At 40.1% G+C, this 18,079-nt stretch overlaps 1 protein-coding gene and 1 long non-coding RNA gene across 3 annotated transcripts in view; one reads left to right on the forward strand and one right to left on the reverse strand.

The window, feature by feature from the left end:
* LOC146064778 (uncharacterized) overlaps positions 1-12,647 on the reverse strand; it is a 45,884-nt gene extending 33,237 nt beyond the window's left edge. The window contains exon 1 of one of the 2 annotated variants that reach the window (XR_014471849.1): positions 12,431-12,647. This is a non-coding gene — a long non-coding RNA (uncharacterized LOC146064778). Of the gene's footprint in view, positions 1-12,100; positions 12,166-12,430 lie in introns of those variants that run through there. The other variant, XR_014471850.1, reaches the window with a different exon arrangement.
* DKK2 (dickkopf Wnt signaling pathway inhibitor 2) overlaps positions 1-18,079 on the forward strand; it is an 89,316-nt gene that overhangs the window by 33,007 nt on the left and 38,230 nt on the right. The gene's annotated exons all lie outside the window — the stretch shown is intronic.

Below are 18,079 nucleotides of genomic sequence, written 5' to 3' on the forward strand. Positions count from 1 at the left end.
GCACAAATAAAATATATTTGTGTGTATTTCATGTGTTTGATGTGTTTGTACAACATAAGAGCAAGATACCTCAAGATACATCATTGAATTATAAAAATATTCTGAAATAATCCATTATCCAAAATTCTTCTGGTCCCGAGCATTTTGGATAAGAGATACTCAACCTGTACTTGTTTTCTGTAAATTGTCATATACTGAACACAGAGCTGTGTTAGAGACAAATTCATCAGCATATAGGTAGATTTGGATAACAGCAGGGGTTAAAGTGAGGGGGAACTGGGTGGAACTGAGTTCCACCACCTCTAATGGTGAGGTAGAACATTTTAACCTCCACATTGGCCCTGCACAGTAATTCTCACAGAAAAGCATTCTAGTTGTAGGGGGATGCCAAAAAACGCTACCACTGGCCCGATCTCTGCCAAATGGGGGTAAGGGAGGGGAGTAATTGGGTGGCGTAGATAAATGAGTTCCCCCACCTCTGCATGACCAGTTTAAGCCCTGGATAACAGTCATATTTCCTATCTACTAATTAGTCAGTAGACAGAAGACTCTCCACATATTGGGAGGATTGACATGCAGAGATAAGAGGAGAACATACAAAGAAACTATGAAAAGGGAAACACATTTGTATGCATTTGGGAACAACATAAGTGAATTCAATTATAAAGACATTTATCTACTCTTTTGTGAACTGTCAGCAGTGTCTTCATCCAAGACATGTTGCAAATGCATTACTCTTCGTGGGTGTTAATATTTTCTTGTACAAGTTTTCATCGCTGACATTGATCCTCTGAGATGAGCATTGTGCTTTGTAAACATGTATATTCCAGGTGTTTTCTGATGAGTAGCACATCTCATCTTCAACACTAATTCCTTAACGGTGAAAGTTGCGGGATAAAAAGTTTTGTGTTACCATTAACGATAGGTCTCCTGGTTCTAATTCCAAGCATACTAACATAAATTAGCTGCGCTTTTCCAAGAGGAGTTCAGCAGTCATTGCCTTTTGACACTCAGTAATATAAAATAGTATTACGTAAAGAGTGGAGCGAACAGTAAGTGGGAAATTATAGAGGATTTTAAAGTGAAACATCTGTTTTTATTATTCCTTTTTGTCTGAAGCTAACTCTAAGTTCAACTGACAAAGAATGAACAAAGCTATAAATTTGAGTGGGGTATGTATTGCCATTAGGATAAGGAATGTTATTTTCTTCTGTAAGTTCTCATAGGATTGTTACAGGGGGGGAAAGGTTTGATTATGAAATAATATGTTATGCAAGGGTCAGGATTGCATTAGTCACTGATCACTTTTTTTATTATTATTACAGATAAGGGTTGCTAATAATACCAAAATCCATTTAAATCATGTGTACTCACCTGGTCCTATTACCATAATTTGTCATTTCAAAAATAGTATTGTTTACAAATGCATTAACTGATTTTTACATTTGTTTTATTATTTCTGTTGGTTTGAATTAGAAGGGCATAATTGTTTGCCTTAAGAAGAAGAATGGCTAGGCACACCCTTTACAGTCAATTATTATTATTATTATAATTCACTATCATTTTAAAATCTATAAAACATTTTATAGTTTCTTACCACATCATATTTATAGTATTGCTATTTGTTTTTCCATTCTGCTCAGTAGTGACTTGCTATTTATATCTTTGTTATATAAGAACCATATTGAAGCTATAAAAGCAATACAAAAGCTATAATAATACAATTATCACAACAGATTTCTGCAAGAGCAAATAAATATTTAGTTATAATTTGACAAAGGAAAGTCATATTATAAACACTAAGAGACTTAATATTTAAAGGGGATAAATCTTTAAAGCTGCTACTTTTGCTGAATATTTATAGTATTTTTCCTATTTAGTATTGTGCTGACCATCTCCAGATGTAGCCAGTGGTGGCAATTGCAATAGCTTCCTCATTCAAAATATGTGCAAGTTTCACTTTTTGGTAGACAGCAGTGGTACCTGCTACTGTCCTCTTGTGCTATCACCATCGCAGGATGGTTATAGTAAATGTGGTACAGTGAATATACCTTTATTATTCATATAAAGATTTTATTTCTAGTAACATTATTTTTATTTTATTTTTCCTATTTTCTGCACCTGGAAACACGAGACCGGGCTCCAGTTGCAATGGGATTGTGTGATTTGGCCCATGGATGCTCTGAAAGGTCCTCAACCATCAGACGGCTGCCTCAACATTTTTATTTTATTTTTATAAATAACCGGAAAATATTTTCTATCAGAGCAACAGAAAGAATAACTTTTCTGTGCTCTTAAGAGCAGAAATATGGCCAAGTGTTTCCAGTCACTTTTAGATAACTAAAATAAATAATAAAAAGACCTCCGTGTACAATCATTGTACATAAATTTATGGGTCATAAATGATGAATAAACTAGGTAAAATAAAACTTATTAAATAGTATTTATATGTGAATAATACATTAGATAAAACATAGTTATTATGCCCATTATCCAAAAATGATTATAAAATTATTAGTCATTTTACATTTTGGGTAATACTGTACATACAAAGATGTTAGTGAAGACTGCGAGAATCGCCCACTCTACAAAAGGATCACCTTTTTTGTTACACATATCTTACTATCTTGCCATATACTGTACTATGTATATAGCAAATCTATTGTGAACCTATAGTCTGAGATATATATATATATATATATATATATATATATATATATATACATACACACACACACACACACACACACACACATATATATATATATATATTTCAAAGAGCAATCGCACCCACTGACAATATGTTTATAGAGACCATGCTGGGTAAAGAAAATGTAGAGGTAGATTCCTTAATGTAATCCAGAAGGACTCCAGAAGGACCCGCACCAATCAAATGGAGATACTCAATTCAATTCAAAAGCATGTAGCATATTTATTCAGCCCAGCTCGCATCAAAGGTAGAGCACATAGGGCACAGCATTATACACCCAACAGGCAGATACATGAAAGATACATTACTGGCTCCTCGACGGCCGTTTCGGTGCTAGAGAGCACCTTTTTCAAGAGGGGGCATCCGATATATATATATATATATATATATATATATATATATATACTGTATATATATGTATAGATACACTTCTCAAATGTGGTTCAGCCCCTTTTAATAGTCCATACGATTTTTCTCCAACTCCTTAATACTCCTTAAGTCACTTCCCAAGTAGAATTTTTATTAAAATCTTCAATGTACAGATGACCTTCTGGCCGTACAACAAAACCCAATGCGTTTCATTCTTAGACTTCCTGAGGGGATTGAATACAGTCTACAATAAAAAATATTTTTAAAACATAAATATGACGTATGGAAATCCATTCTAGTCTTATTAAAAAATTGAGGAAGAGAGAACAGAAAAAATGAAAGAAGTGGTAGTGGTGATATACTGAAAGTGAAGAAAGTGAGTTTTTACCCATATTGGGTTGTGCCTAATTCTTGTGAAAAAAAAAATATTCATTAACTGAAGGGATGGTAGACATACCCAAAAATTAGGTTTCTTATTGAAACAATTAAAAAGTGAACGGTTGTTATACCTATACAAAAACATATAGACATTATTCTCCATCTTATGTGTAACTTATTGAGTTGAGAAAGACCCACCAATGGATTGTACATACCAAACAAATTGTGATATGCCTCTTATCCTTCTCTTATAAGTCCTATGAGGTTAACCTATAAATGTGAAGGTGAATTTATAGTGAGATAATTTAATATAATCAATTAAGTGAAGACAATTTATATATCCATTATAGTAAAATTCTTGAGAATCGCTGGGTACCAATGGGGTCATCGCATGGTACGTGCAACCTGAGAGCATGATATGCAAAATAAGATTATTTTAAAATAATGTCTCAGTGGTTAGCAGGTTAGCATTGTTATTTTGTAAAGCTTGTTTTGGTACTATCCAAGATCCTATTCATGTGTTGTTTGTATATCATTTCCATGCTTGCATTGGGTTGCCTCCCCCACTTCTCTGGTGCTTCAAACACCCCTATTATAATTTGTCACTGGGAGCAGGCTGGCCTATGAAGCCCAGTCTTTCCTCCATGAACTGTATATTTGCAAATACACCAGCAATACCACAAGAGTGTGCACTAATTACATTTCCAAGGGCAGTTCCAAAACTAGGAAGTAGCCATGCATGTATGCATGTGCTAGCCAGATAATGATATATAGTTTAGCATATAAAAATACTGTGGGCCTGGATATTTTATACTTTCCTAACATCTTTAATTTATTCCAGATTTTTCTGTTTCTTTTTCTTTATTCCCATAAAATAAAAAATATATAAATTAAGCCTTAAAAAGAGATAAACCTGAGGGTGAAAGAGTGATAAACATCCAATCAACTCCTAACTGTCATTTTTTAGCGACAGACTATAACAGGACAGTTACAGGACAGAGCTGATTGGCTGGACATTTATTACTCTTTATCACCCTCGCGAGTATGTCTTTTTAAGGCATAATACATCTACCCCACTGGTACAGTTTTCTCAGAGTTAAGTGTTAACCCTTTAAGTGCCAATGGAATTTGTCGAAATAGGTGTGAAAATTGGCAAGCAAACCTTTTTATTAACCCTTTCAGTGCCAATGTTGCTGTGAGAGATCCTCAAAATATCCATTAACAATGTCAGCACCGCTCACAGCGACTGTTATTTTTTCAGCGCAATATTTAACTAATTAATTGACTTGGCTGTATTTGTATTTATGGCATTTTTAGCGGATATTTGGGGGATTGCTTACAGCAACATTGCAACTCAAAGGGTTAATCTTTTAGTGTAATTTGGGGGAAAAGGCATCAAGCCTTGGAGAGCGTTACAGTACCAACCAATTGAGCTTTATGCTGTAATTTTTTTTAGTATAAACGACAGATGAAATTTAGTTGGTATTTTGTCTCTTACCCTAGTCTTTGGCCAGTATTCAATGCTGTGGTTCACGCCCGGCAGGATTCGCCATGCATTCACCAACATTCTCTGGGCTGTACGATTCGCAGCCAGCCGTCCCTTCGCCCTATTCAATGCGTCAGGGGCTAGCTGTCCGAATTTGTACCCCCCCCTTCGGTGAAGGCCGCACAGAGCCGGGAGGATGGCGGAAGGCAGGGAGATGGCAGCCTCCCTGCCTGCGCTGCACACTGCACACAGCAGCAGGAGGGAGAAGGAGGTCTGGCAGCGACACAGGCAGCAGAAGCTGTGGCCCTGAGGAGACAGGGCAGGCAGGGAGGTGCAGGGAGCACTGCACTGGTCCCGTTTGTGCATATGTAAATTAAAAATATATTAATGTGCTGCAAGTTTATAAATACAAATAGCAAGACCCTTAAAATAATAAAATAACTGATTTTTTTACACCCAAAAAAATTAAAGAAAACCTTTATTTTAAAAGAACACATTCCACTTCACCTAAAAAAAGATGACAAATGTAAAACAGTGAAACTCGGTGAAAATCACGGAGAAATGGCGAATTGGAGTAAAAACCCCATTGAAAACCACCAGCGAATTGTGGCGACTATGAAACGGCGAATTGGCAGACATTGCCTGTTCGCTTTCAGCAAACAGTCATCATTGAATACAGCGAATCGCAATTTTAGTGAAAACATTCTCCGTTTCGCCGGAGAACTGGCAGAGTCACTGAAAACTGCGGCGAATCAGAGGCACTCACCCATAATAGTAGCTCATGCAGAAGAAACACATATTGGGAAGTACAGTTGGCATAATGGTTTACTTACCTCCTTGTATGTTCTTACAGGGTGAATTGCCAAATATTCTTATAAAGCGCTATAGACTAGGGGCTGATTCAGCTTGGATTGCTACTGAAAAGTTGCATTTGACTGTGAATAGTTGGCCACTGCCCAGACAGAAAGAAAACCTGCTCTGTGTAAATTAGCGAATATAAATCTTTGGTACTTGTGTATTTTGGCGGCGCCCGTCGTGGGCATCGTGTGCCTTAACTTTAAGGCACAGGACGCGACGCGATGGACGCGATTTCTCCATAGGCTTCAATGTTAAAATATTTTTAACATTGAACCCGATGGAGAAATCGGGTCCATCGCGTCGCGTCGTGTGCCTTAAAGTTAAGGCACACGACGCGACCGACACGATTTCTCCATAGGCTTCAATGTTAAAATATTTTTAACATTGAAATACTGTCGGTCGCGTCGGACTTGTGCCATTATAATGGCACAAGATCAAATGTAGTTGATAAAGTCCATCTAACATAAAAAACAATGGGAAATGGGCCAATATGGCCCATTTCTCATTGTATATGGCCCCGTCATGTCCAAATATAAATGCCCCCCATTGTCAGCGGCACCCCAGTATTGACGCCAACCCGAAGCGTGGCGAGCGTAGCGAGCCCGCGAGGGGCGGCGGTACGCGTCCTACGACCTTTTCATACCCCTACTATCCACGTCGGCGTGGAGTTGAGAATAGAATAGTGTGGCGAGCGCAGCGAGCCACCGAGCCCGAAGCGTGACGAGCGCACGCGGATACCTTCACAGGTCCCCACGCGGGCTTCACAGGTGTCCGCATCCCCTCGCGGGGCTCGCTGCGCTCGCCACGCTTCGGGCTCGGTGGCTCGCTGCGCTCGCCACACTATTCTATTCTCAACTCCACGCCGACGTGGATAGTAGGGGTATGAAAAGGTCGGAGGACGCGCACCGCCGCCCCTCGCGGGCTCGCTGCGCTCGCCACGCTTCGGGTTGACGTCAATACTGGGGTGCCGCTCACAATGGGGGGTCAGTTATATTTGGACATGACGGGGACATATACAATGAAAAATGGGTCATATTGGCCCATTGCCCATTTTATTACATGTAAAATGGACTTTATCAAGTCCATCTTATCTTGTGCCATTATAATGGCACAAGACCGACGCGACCGACACGATTTCAATGTTAAAATATTTTAACATTGAAGCCTATGGAGAAATCGCGTCCATCGCGTCGGTCGCGTCGTGTGCCATGTTAATGCACACGACGCGATGGACCCGATTTTTCACACATGATGGACGCGATCCTCATCGTGGGCGCCGCCAAAATACACAAGTACCAAATCTTTAATAGAAATGCAAATGGTTCTAATCGCGATCTATTTGCAAATCCTTAAGCAATTCCCAAACATTTGAAAAGTTTGTGCAATTGTGGTCTGAGGTTTCTCTGCAACTGAAACAGACTAGAAGTGGTCATTGCTGACATCACAGACTCTTCTCAAAAGCTTCTGGGTGGCACACATGTGGTTTTTCCACCACATAGAAAATGTCAGGTAACCACCCCCAAATGCTGCTTCCTGTCAGTCAAAGTCCAGCCACATTGCGTTTACAATCCATATGCACTAATATCCTTCGTGCATGGGCAAAGAGTATGGTACACATGCGCAGTCTTCGATAATCACTCATTTGGGATTTCTCTAATTAGCGATCCAAGCTGAATTTGGCACTATGTGTCATCAAGATAGATAGATAGATAGATAGATAGACAGACAGACAGACAGACAGATAGATAGATAGATATACTTTACATTATAAATTTTTAAATAAAACATGAAACCTGTATATGCTGAAATGTATGGTCCTCCCCTGTGTTAATGAATATAATACAGTACTTACAGTATATTCCTTATGTCAAAGCTAGAAGAGTAATAACAAACATGAAGCTAGAACTTTAAACATATTTCCCTATAGGCGCGATGTACTAAGCTTGAAAAGTGATAAAAAGGAGAGTGATAAATCACCATCCAATCAGCTCCTACCTGTCATTTTTCAAACACAGCCTGTGACATGGCAGGTAAGAGCCGATTGGCTGTTGGTTTATCACTCTCCTTTTTATCACTTTTCATGCTTAGTACATCTGGCCCTATATCTGAGATTATAAAGTTATTTTGGATATATGAATAAACTTATTTGTTTCAGCAACACAACTGAATTTTTATTTAGTCTATCTAAAACATGGGATTAAAAATCAGACATTCCTGTTCTTTGAAGAAACATGGGAAAGTCATTAAACTGGGTGATGAAAAAAAAACTGTGCACGCATTTATCTGAAATCAGGCAGAGTTTCCGAAATCTATAAAACTGCTGCTGCTCGCACTGTGTTACATCTCACATGGTAAGCTTTCTAGTGAGTTATTTATTCCCTACTTTTCATCAGAATTTCCAGAATGAATTGTTCTCTAAAAATAAAATGGACTTTTTCCTGGTTTTATGTTGTTATGCCAACAAATGATTTCCTTCCTTGAGTACAGTACGTTATATATCCTGTGAAAATAAGCCTGTGTTATATACTTACTAGAGAACATGATGAATTCAATTAAATGTTATATTTTTGGTGCCCAATAACTTGGCAGTTTACTGTTAGGAGATTTTAATATAAAAGTGTCATTCCATGCAAAATCATCAGAAAAAAAACAACCCGACGTCTCAGATTTTCATGAAATTTGGTAGGATGATAGACGACATAAAGTTATACTTTCAGATCTAAAATGTTAGCCCTGGGTGGCACACCGTGTTCATGCAACAGGGTTGCAAACATGACAAAAAAATGTAAAAGTTATGCTTGCAAAGTCAATTGAATAAAATTATAACGTTGCTTCTAATTGCAGGGTTAGCTACCCCTCAGGAATGGCTGGGAGGGTCCCAGAAATCGTGTCCCCATCCAGACCCCCGAAAAGGGGGGCAAGCCTACGCCTACCAGAATGATTTTGATTTGAATGTTTCAGCTGTTATATTTCTAAAATGCTCAAGAAACCCCCCCCCCCCCCTCGTCTCCATAAATTGTGTCACTGTAGACCCTCCCCTACTGTGCAATGCCTAAAATACTGGCATTACATGATGGAGCGCTTGGCCACGAGGCCATGCTTGTGCTGGCCATGCCCCATGCCTCGCTCAACTGGCAGCTCAACTGGCAGCCAGAAAGTAGGCAACTATGTCTAATTGTGGTAGAACATTCATGTTGGTCTTGTTTTGAAGCTAATGGACCACTGTTTTCATAAAAATAGTTTTCGATTTAAATATTAACTTCTACATTTCAAGGTCACATGATTTGACCTTTGACCTTGAATATCTAAAGCAGTTGAACCATTCATGCCCTAACCATGCAGCTGGCAAAGACTTGTCTTGTACTGGTGATAAATAAATAATAGTTTCTCTGTATTCAGCTGAGACTGGCTGCAGCTTCTGCATTGAAAACTCATTAATATTTACGATTCACCTAGCAACTAACATGAAAAAGGTACCAATTGTGGTCTGAGTTTGTAAAAAAACCTTGGACCGCCTAAAACTTAAACTTCTACTAACTTGCAGGCATAATCATACTATGCTTAATGTTAGGAAGGCCAATCAGCCATTTGTTTTGGCAAAAATAATTAAGGGCAGTTAAATTATGGAATACTCATTGGATACATTTAAAAAAGGGTAAGACAAATTTATAGCAGGAAAAAAACATACAGGGTTAACTTATAACCATAATTCATAAGGTATTATAGTGAACTCTGCAACAAATAGGAAAACCATTTCAGGTCAGATGTGGTTGATGCATATAATAGAGGGACAGTAGCCTTATCAGGGTCATTTATTCCACAGGAGTTCTTTATAGGTTGAACTTGATGGACCTATAGGGGTTATTCTAATTCAATCGGTCCCTAATTGGGGACCAATTGTTCATGACTGTGCAGCCGCTGTGTGCAAGAACCCACAGTGCTTGCACACAGAAGTCTGGGAAAGGGGTGTGGAGGGCATAGTGAGGCGGGCTGGGGAATTTGCCTGTGGGAATGCCTACCGTTTCATGGGCATTCCCATGAGAATGCTGGCCAGCTGATGTCAGCGGATGTCCGCTGCATTCCCTGTCCTTGCACAGGGCATCCGCAGATCAGAGATTCCATAGAGGTGTCTCAGATCTGCAAGGCTGCGAAATTCGCATCCTTGCGAGTCAACCAGAATAAGGACCTGTCTTTTTTCATCCTCAACAACTATGTTAATATAACGTCATTTTCTCTGATGCAGCTCCAGAGGAGGGGCTGCAGCACAGTTCAAAATTTAAATAAGGGAGCCACGCCAATTGCCATTTCAAACTGACTCACTGGCAGTTGGTTTGACTCCCTCATTTTAATTTTAAACTGTGCTGTCGCCCCTCCTCTGCAGCCACCACGGCATTTCATACATTTTAGAAATATAACAGTGCTGAAACATTCGAACCAAAATTATTTTTCCAAAATTGTCCGCAAAATATTCAATAAGAAAGTTGAAAATTGTGATGTGTATATTTAGGAATAAAATGAAATAAAATAGAGAATGAATGCTATAATTCTGATTACATTCAATTACATTTGTGTGCAAAAAGATGGCAGGTTTGATTTAGGTTTTGTTCATTTTTAGAATATTTCAAATCATGAGAGAAATAAAAAAAGACAAATGGAAGCTACTGTTGCAAATAATGGCAATCAATAATTTAGTAAAGGCACATTATTTGCCTTGGAAGACATATTTTCTGTGAGCAATCCAAGTAGGATGCTTTGAAGTGGTTTGATAGTTGCAGTCTTTTGTGATGATGGGTTAAAGAGCAGTGAGATGTGAAGTAGACCATTTCCTGTAAAAGCCGAGCACAATCCTTGTTCCTAGTCTGCTTCAATGGAAAGGCTTAACTTTGATATAATGTTTATTAGGAAATATCACACCGCTTGGTCACAGCCATTACTATCACCTACTCACATGTGTTTTATTTGATTTCCCTTTAATAGATTTTGAATGTTGTATATCACACATAATCTTTCCCTCTTCTGACATTCTAAATAAATTATTATTTGCACTTTTTCTACTGTTTTCCAGATGACTAATAGATTATCAGATTGCTAGCAACACACCTGGTCCCTGTTATCAGGCTATATTGTTAACCCAAAGCAGCAAGATTTAGGGGTAGGTTTACTAAATCTCCTAAAACAGACTAGGGACAAGCTTCCCTACTATTCAGACAATGTTACACTCTTGGGCAGCAGTGTCCCGCAGGCAATGTTGAAGGTTGGGGGAGCATTTTATCATCACTGCTCTGCACAGCGAAGTAGCAAGTATAGTAAATCTGCCCTCTGGGGCCTGATACTGTTGGCCACATGTCACTCATGTGTTGCACATGTGCTAAATAGAATACATACGCATACACAGTGGTGCCACAAGCCAGGTGTCACCCTCAGATGTTCCGGCTCTTCTGCAGTGACAGGAGCTGAGTGATTCAGGAGCAGATGCTTAGCATCTGTATTAACATCTTGTTTGCCGAAGCGGGGAGTGCAAACCCCCCCCCCCCTCTAATGATGTCCCCTCATGGAGACAGCGCATCAGTTCAACCTGGTGCGCTGTCTCTGCCTGCACAGCTGGCTCACTGGGCATGTGCTGGCTCACGCTATTACCGCGAGATCTCGAGCGCAGCCTGGAACCAGCAGCAGGGCTACCATTGTCTCTGCAGTGGGAATAGGACAACTCTAGCCTTTGGCTGGCGAAGCGGCTGGGGCAGTTCAACGCCTAGGTGGCTTTTAATACAGTGGTTCCCAACCCTGGTCCTCAATTACCCCCAACAGTGCATGTTTTGCAGGTCTCCACACAGAATCACAAGTGACATAATTAGCTCCACCTGTGGATCTTTTCAAAGGTGCCTGAATAATGAGTGCACCTGCCAGGTGACCTGGAAAGCGTGCACTGTTGGGGGTCCTTGAGGACCAGGGTTGCGAACCACTGTTTTAATACATCACCCCGCACTGCTAATTGCTAGGGGAATTATAGGGGACAGCAGCGTTGAGTGTTAATCGGCAGTCCCTAGTGCACGTTAGAGTAGGTGCGCAGATAACACATTTAAAAAAAACTTTATCCCCCCCCCGTTGACTAGCGTTAAGTACAGCATATGCACTTAATAATACATCTACCCAACTGTACCAAGCAACCAGTCCATACCTGTCATTTTTTAAACCCAGTCTGTAACATGGCAGTCAGGATTTTTCTGGCTGCTACTTTATCGCTCTACAATTTATCTCTCTATGAAGCTTAGTGCATCTACCCCAGTCTTTTACTCACTCACTTGCTAGGAACTTCATCTGTACTTAGTGATGGCAGTTTGTACCTGTGGCAAGCAACTGGCCCTCCACCTTGTGCTGAGATGCAAAAAGCATTTTCTAATGGGTTACACCTCCTCATACATCAGTAGCAGGTGTTCTTGCCAGGTGCATTATTACTGCTGGGAATTATATTATTACGGTTAAGAACTAAATGCAGCATTTGTGACAATAGCTGAAATAACATCGTTGTCCTCAGCCTGGCAAGACCATGTTAAACTGCTAAATTTGTGCAGAATTGTCACAAGCAAAGTGCTGTCACTCTGGATATGAAGAGGTTATAAGTAGTCACTTACCGCTGAGACCACATAATCCTCAGATTTCATAGAAATAGATGTTCCATGTTCAATAAACAGTGTCATATTTCTGTCCTTGGCTAAAATATATTGTCAGAAAAAGTAAGAATACCAGCTGGGCCACCCACTATCACGTGTGGTGACCATTAAGAGAAAACCATAGCTTTCATGTGTTAAATATTTACTCCAAAGGCTACAGGGAAAGTGTACCCAGACTGATGTGGTGCCAAACATGCAGGATTAAGATTTGGGGAAGGTTGCTAAACATATCAAGACTATTGCTTTCAGCTGAGGGGGATCCTGCTGTTGATCAAAAGAAAACTTAATAAGCAAGGGGACAGTGGTTAAGTTGAACAAAAACGACAATGTAAATTGTATTTATTCATTAGAAAGATATTTTATTGACATAATTTGTGGAATTTCAAAGGCTTTGACAAGGTGCAGTTCATATAGGCCACCTTTCTATAATGCAACTACAGGAAACAAATAATGTGTTCATTTGGAGAATCAGATGAAATCTCTATTTAAAATAAAAAGGCTAATTATGAAAAATACTGTATGTCTGCAAAATGTTTTCTTTTCCATCCTAATAACTTGGGTGGCACACGGCGTATAACACTGTGTAGTGAGAAGCGAAGGGATGAATTTTAATTTTCTTTGCCTTTTATTTAAAATAAAAATATAATTAGTAAGATAGTTTGAGGCTATTTTAAACCTAGTAACCAGCATAGGTGAGTGGACTTATAATTGCAATCATAGAGCCAGATTCAGTATAATAGGAACTAACTATTTGGGTGCTTCTGGTTGTAAAAGCAAACTCCTTCTTTAATGGACAAAACTATGTGCACTGCAGGTGGGGCTGATGTAACAGGTGCAGAGAGCTAGATTTGGGTGAGTTTTTGCGTTTCTCTGCAGAGTAAATTAGGGTTGACCCTCTCCTTCAGGGAGAAAATACTCTGTTCCTGGGTTCCCTGGTAATGTATGATTGCCATCACCTGTGGTGAAACACCTTTCTTAAGGTGCCCATAGACTGTCCGTTCATTGGATCCGTTCGGCACTTATATAGTACACATCACATCGCATTGCATGCCTTGTGCATGTATTGTGCATGCAATGCAATGCGATGCGTTGAACAGCTAGTACAAAAAGTATGTGCAGCACATACTTTTTGTACCGTACGATGAGATGCGCGGGAGCGCGCATCGCATAGCACAGAACGGACGGTCCGGGAACGGACAGTCTATGGGCAGCTTTATCAATTACCTAGCTCCCCACAGGTGATGGCAATCATACATTACCAGGGAAGTCCAGGAACAGAGCATTTTCTCCCTGAAGGAGAGGGTCAGGTAGGCAACCCTGGAGTAAATACTGGCTGCTTTATTTTTAAACTGCAATTTGGATTTCAATTTGAACACACCCCACCCAAGTCTGTCTCTCTCTGCACAGATTACATCTGTCCCACTTGCAATGCAACATGGTTTTGCCCAAGATTATCCCCAATAGAACATGGATAACTCTAGAGAGGACGTAAATATTTTTAACATATGCATTTGTAAAATTAACAATTTATTATGCTATGAATGTAAATGATTGTCATGACCACAGAGTATACACAGCCTGGCAAAAAAAGTTACTGTATTGAGCACTTTTTTGATGACCACAGTGTTGTGCAGACCTCAGAGTCATGTTACCACAGTAAAGCACAGAGCACATTTCTGGTGACCACAGTAAAAATATACAGCCCATTTCTGGTGACCACAGTCCCAGGCAGAGCCCATATCATGTGGTCATAATCGGACTTGTTACTACAATTTGGTATTGGTCTTTTGTTGCTGACCTCCTTAACTTTTTGAATGTTTATCTCAAAACACAATGCCAAGCACATAAACAACCTTCAAGGGGCAATTGTGGAAATAGTCTTCAAAATTAGGTATTGATTGTTACGTCAGGCACTGCTCCATCCTATCACTGTTATGAGCAGTACAAACTTTTGCTGCCAAAAACTGTCTATTCGAAAACAGATCCTTCCTTGGGCCGAGTTTTGCCACATCATTGAGGGGCAGGTTGTGACAGTTATAAAAGCTGTGCCCTCACACCAGTGACACTGCTGCAGAGCTGACTGTGGAGTCCAACAGATTATCCGGACTTGCACCATGCAGCTTGTGAAGCTGTCCGTAAGGTCCTTAGTACTCTTCAGGTAATGCTCTACTACCCAGAGCTGGTGGCCTCCCCAAATTGCCTGATTTCTTAATGTTGCAGGTTTATGGGTCTGTCATGTGGCAGCATAGGCCTGTGTCTTACACAAAACTCCTGCTCCCTTTAAAAGGATTTATTGCCAATTTTTCAGAGGAAATATTGCTTGAAATTCTCTCTGAGGACCAGTTTCAAAGTTCAATGTACTGTACAAGTGATAGAGAGTCCTACATATTTCAATAACTTCTGCACTTACAACTGAAGACACATTACTGTACTATAATGGGACATTGCATAGAAGTGCTATACTAATGCTGCTTTCACATTGCCTAAACGTTTAAGACCCAGTATTTCGAAATGGTATTTAAAATTTAAAATAGAATTTAAGTACCATTAACACGTTCAACCCGTTTAACCTCCAAAGAACACGTTTCCAGCCATAGAAATAGAGCCATCCACACTGCATAAAAAACAGCTCTGAAACGGGTAGGACCCTGATTTTTAACCATTTAACAAATACCGGTATTTCTTAAACGATTAAAGCACCCTGGATCTTTCAAACTGCAGCTCTACCCATTTTAAAAGGCAAAAAAACCCAGCAATTTACCATTTAAGAACTGCAGTGTGAAAGGGGAATTAGGTGATCACAATATACTGTATATGTCCTGTAAAAGGGCAGCATTGATCACCCTGTTTCTTCTGCTTGGAGCATCTTACAGACATCTTACAGACATGAATCAGAGGAAGAGGGGCAAGCAGTAGAGGGCAGGTACAGCTATCTCTAGGCTGTCCCACCCAGTGTGACCACACTGCCTGTACACCCCTCCTTACAGTCCTGATTCAATTTATAACAGTGCACCTATTCTGGTGATTTCAGTACAATAAAGCCCATATGCTAGGAAATATAATGCACAGGTAACTCTGTTCCAGTGACCACAATTCAATGTAAATCCCTATTCTGATACCAAAATACAACAATGAGCTTTGTGGTGGTCCAGCTCTGCTAAGGTAGTGTATGTACCAGTGTTACTTCAGTACAAATTATATGTACCATGAGGATGCCAGGAGAAAAAATGAATTTGTTTACTCAAGGAGATAATTTTACATGCTAAAGATATCATACCAAATTTATAAGCAATAATAGTACCCCATGAAGATTACCAGTGCCTGCAGGCTTTTACATTTACATATTATTCTTACTAGGGATACCAATCCCAGGACATTTTTCCAATCCTGGGATACAGGATTGAAAAATGTTCAATGCCGAGATTCCCAGTATCCCTGGTATGCCATCCCTAGTAAGCAGGTGTCCTCACGACCCGTCCATTTACTTACATGGACAGTCGTGCGACCGGGAGCAGGGCAGAGAGCAGTGGGTGTGGGGGTGGATGGCACTGGCAGCAACAGAAAAAAGGCAGGCACTGGATGGCAGCAGAGTGGGCGTTGCGGCCTGCGTAGCGTGACCTCTTAATGCTTCTGCTCAGAGGCTGCCCGCCATTAGACTGCGCATGTGCAGTCTAATCCCGAAATTTGAGGGACATTTCCTGTGATCCCGCCAATCCTGATCCCAGGATTGGTCACCCTAATTCTTACGATGTCTATGTTGGTAAAATAACATTGCAATATGTCTTATAAAAAGTCATTTCAAATTCAGAATTAATTGTTTAGGAACATCATTAAAATTGGACCTCCCAGCAAGTTACCATTCCCATTAGATGTCCACGTGGATAGTGAAACTATTAGCCAGGGGTTCTTTGCTCTGAAATTGAGCCTAAACAGTCTTTACATAGAATGTAAAATCATCTTTTTTTTAATCTTTTTTCAGAACCTAAATTGTTTTCAACTATTGAAGGCAAGTGAAGGCTTCTATTTTCCCCCATTTTTAAAGACAGTCCCACAATCTGTGAATTTATTTAACGGTAATGTGAAGGGCTCGTTCTTATGTGATCAGCTGGGGGATGTCACACAAGAGATAGAGAGACAGAAAGACAAATATATAGATAGGTAGATAGATAGATAGATAGATAGATAGATAGATAGATAGATAGATAGATAGATAGATAGATAGATAGATAGATATAAAAAACGCAGCACTCAACTAAATGCTAGTTGCTTATAACACTTATCACATTAGTGGAAGCGTAACGGAAAATCAACCGTAATAGATTTACTGCATCTCTGTAATATAATAATTTTTCCTAAGACAAGGGGAATTATTATATTAAAAGGTTAGATTTCAAAAACATAATTTTTATTTGTAGAACAACATAAAAGAGTCTAAAAGGCAGTAGTGACAATATATCAAACTTAGACTTTGCATTATGTTACATAATCCTACTGATTTACAGCATATACAGTATTAAACAAATCTGTTTTTAGCTTTTATCTCAGTGGTTATGACTCATCTTCAGATTTTTTTAATATCATTTGAACATTTTGACAGTGTACTTTAAATAAAAATATCTACTTCGGAATGCTTACTTTATGTGCGCAGATGCACCATGTTTTGGTTTTTGGTTCTAAGTCATTGTTGTGTTTTGTTTTTGTGTTCAGTTTCCTGTGTTTCTACTAATAATCAATAAAAACTAAAATGGCAAGGGAGGGACTAAGCTAAAAATGCTGTAAACCCCCCTGTATACCTCCCTAATGTATGAATCGCTGGCCGCTGCATCACCGCATAGCAGGGTATCGCCACCCAAAGACTGTGGGCTTCTTTTCGCCGCCTCCATCGCAAACCCGCCGCCTCCATTGACCCCCATCTCCCCCTCCCTCCGGCTTACCTTGCTGCAGGTCCTCCTGGACCCGGAAGGTAAACCCCTCCTCCCCCTAGCAAGGCAGTCGGATGTCGTTCTGGGCTGCAGGGGGAGGAGGAGGCACCGGGGACAGCCACGCTGAGCTGTCCTGGCATGAGGGAAGCAGGAGGCGGCAGGGAGGTGATAGAGATTACATTACAGGTATCGTAGGGGGCCTCACCACGATGCCAGCCGCATATGTTAGTACATATGCGCTCGCATCGTGGTGGCCAAGCGGCGATGGGCGGCGATGTATATTAATACATACCGTCTTAAAGTAGTATACACACGGTGCAATGTACTTTCTTTTCAATCCCGGGATCAAATCGCACAACACCATGTACACATTTGACTTAGACTATATAATAAAGATCTGTAATATATAGTCTTGCCTGCACAGTCTATTTTTCTATTTGATTTTGCAATCCAAAATCAGAGATTCCATTTTTAAATCATCGGGTGTCATTTTTAGTGGTATACGACGCGACCGACGCGATGCCCCCGATCTTCCCATTGAAATGCATTGAAAAAAAGTCAATATTGCGTCGGTCGCGTCGTATGCGGCTAAAAAAGGCTTAAATGGTCCAGACGCGATGCCCCCAATTTCCCCATAGGGAACAATGTTAAATGCCTCAATTTAACCGCGATGCCCCCGATTTCCCAT

This window comes from Crinia signifera, chromosome 1 (assembly GCF_055691185.1).
Source record: "Crinia signifera chromosome 1, ASM5569118v1, whole genome shotgun sequence".
In the NCBI taxonomy this organism is placed as follows: domain Eukaryota; kingdom Metazoa; phylum Chordata; class Amphibia; order Anura; family Myobatrachidae; genus Crinia; species Crinia signifera.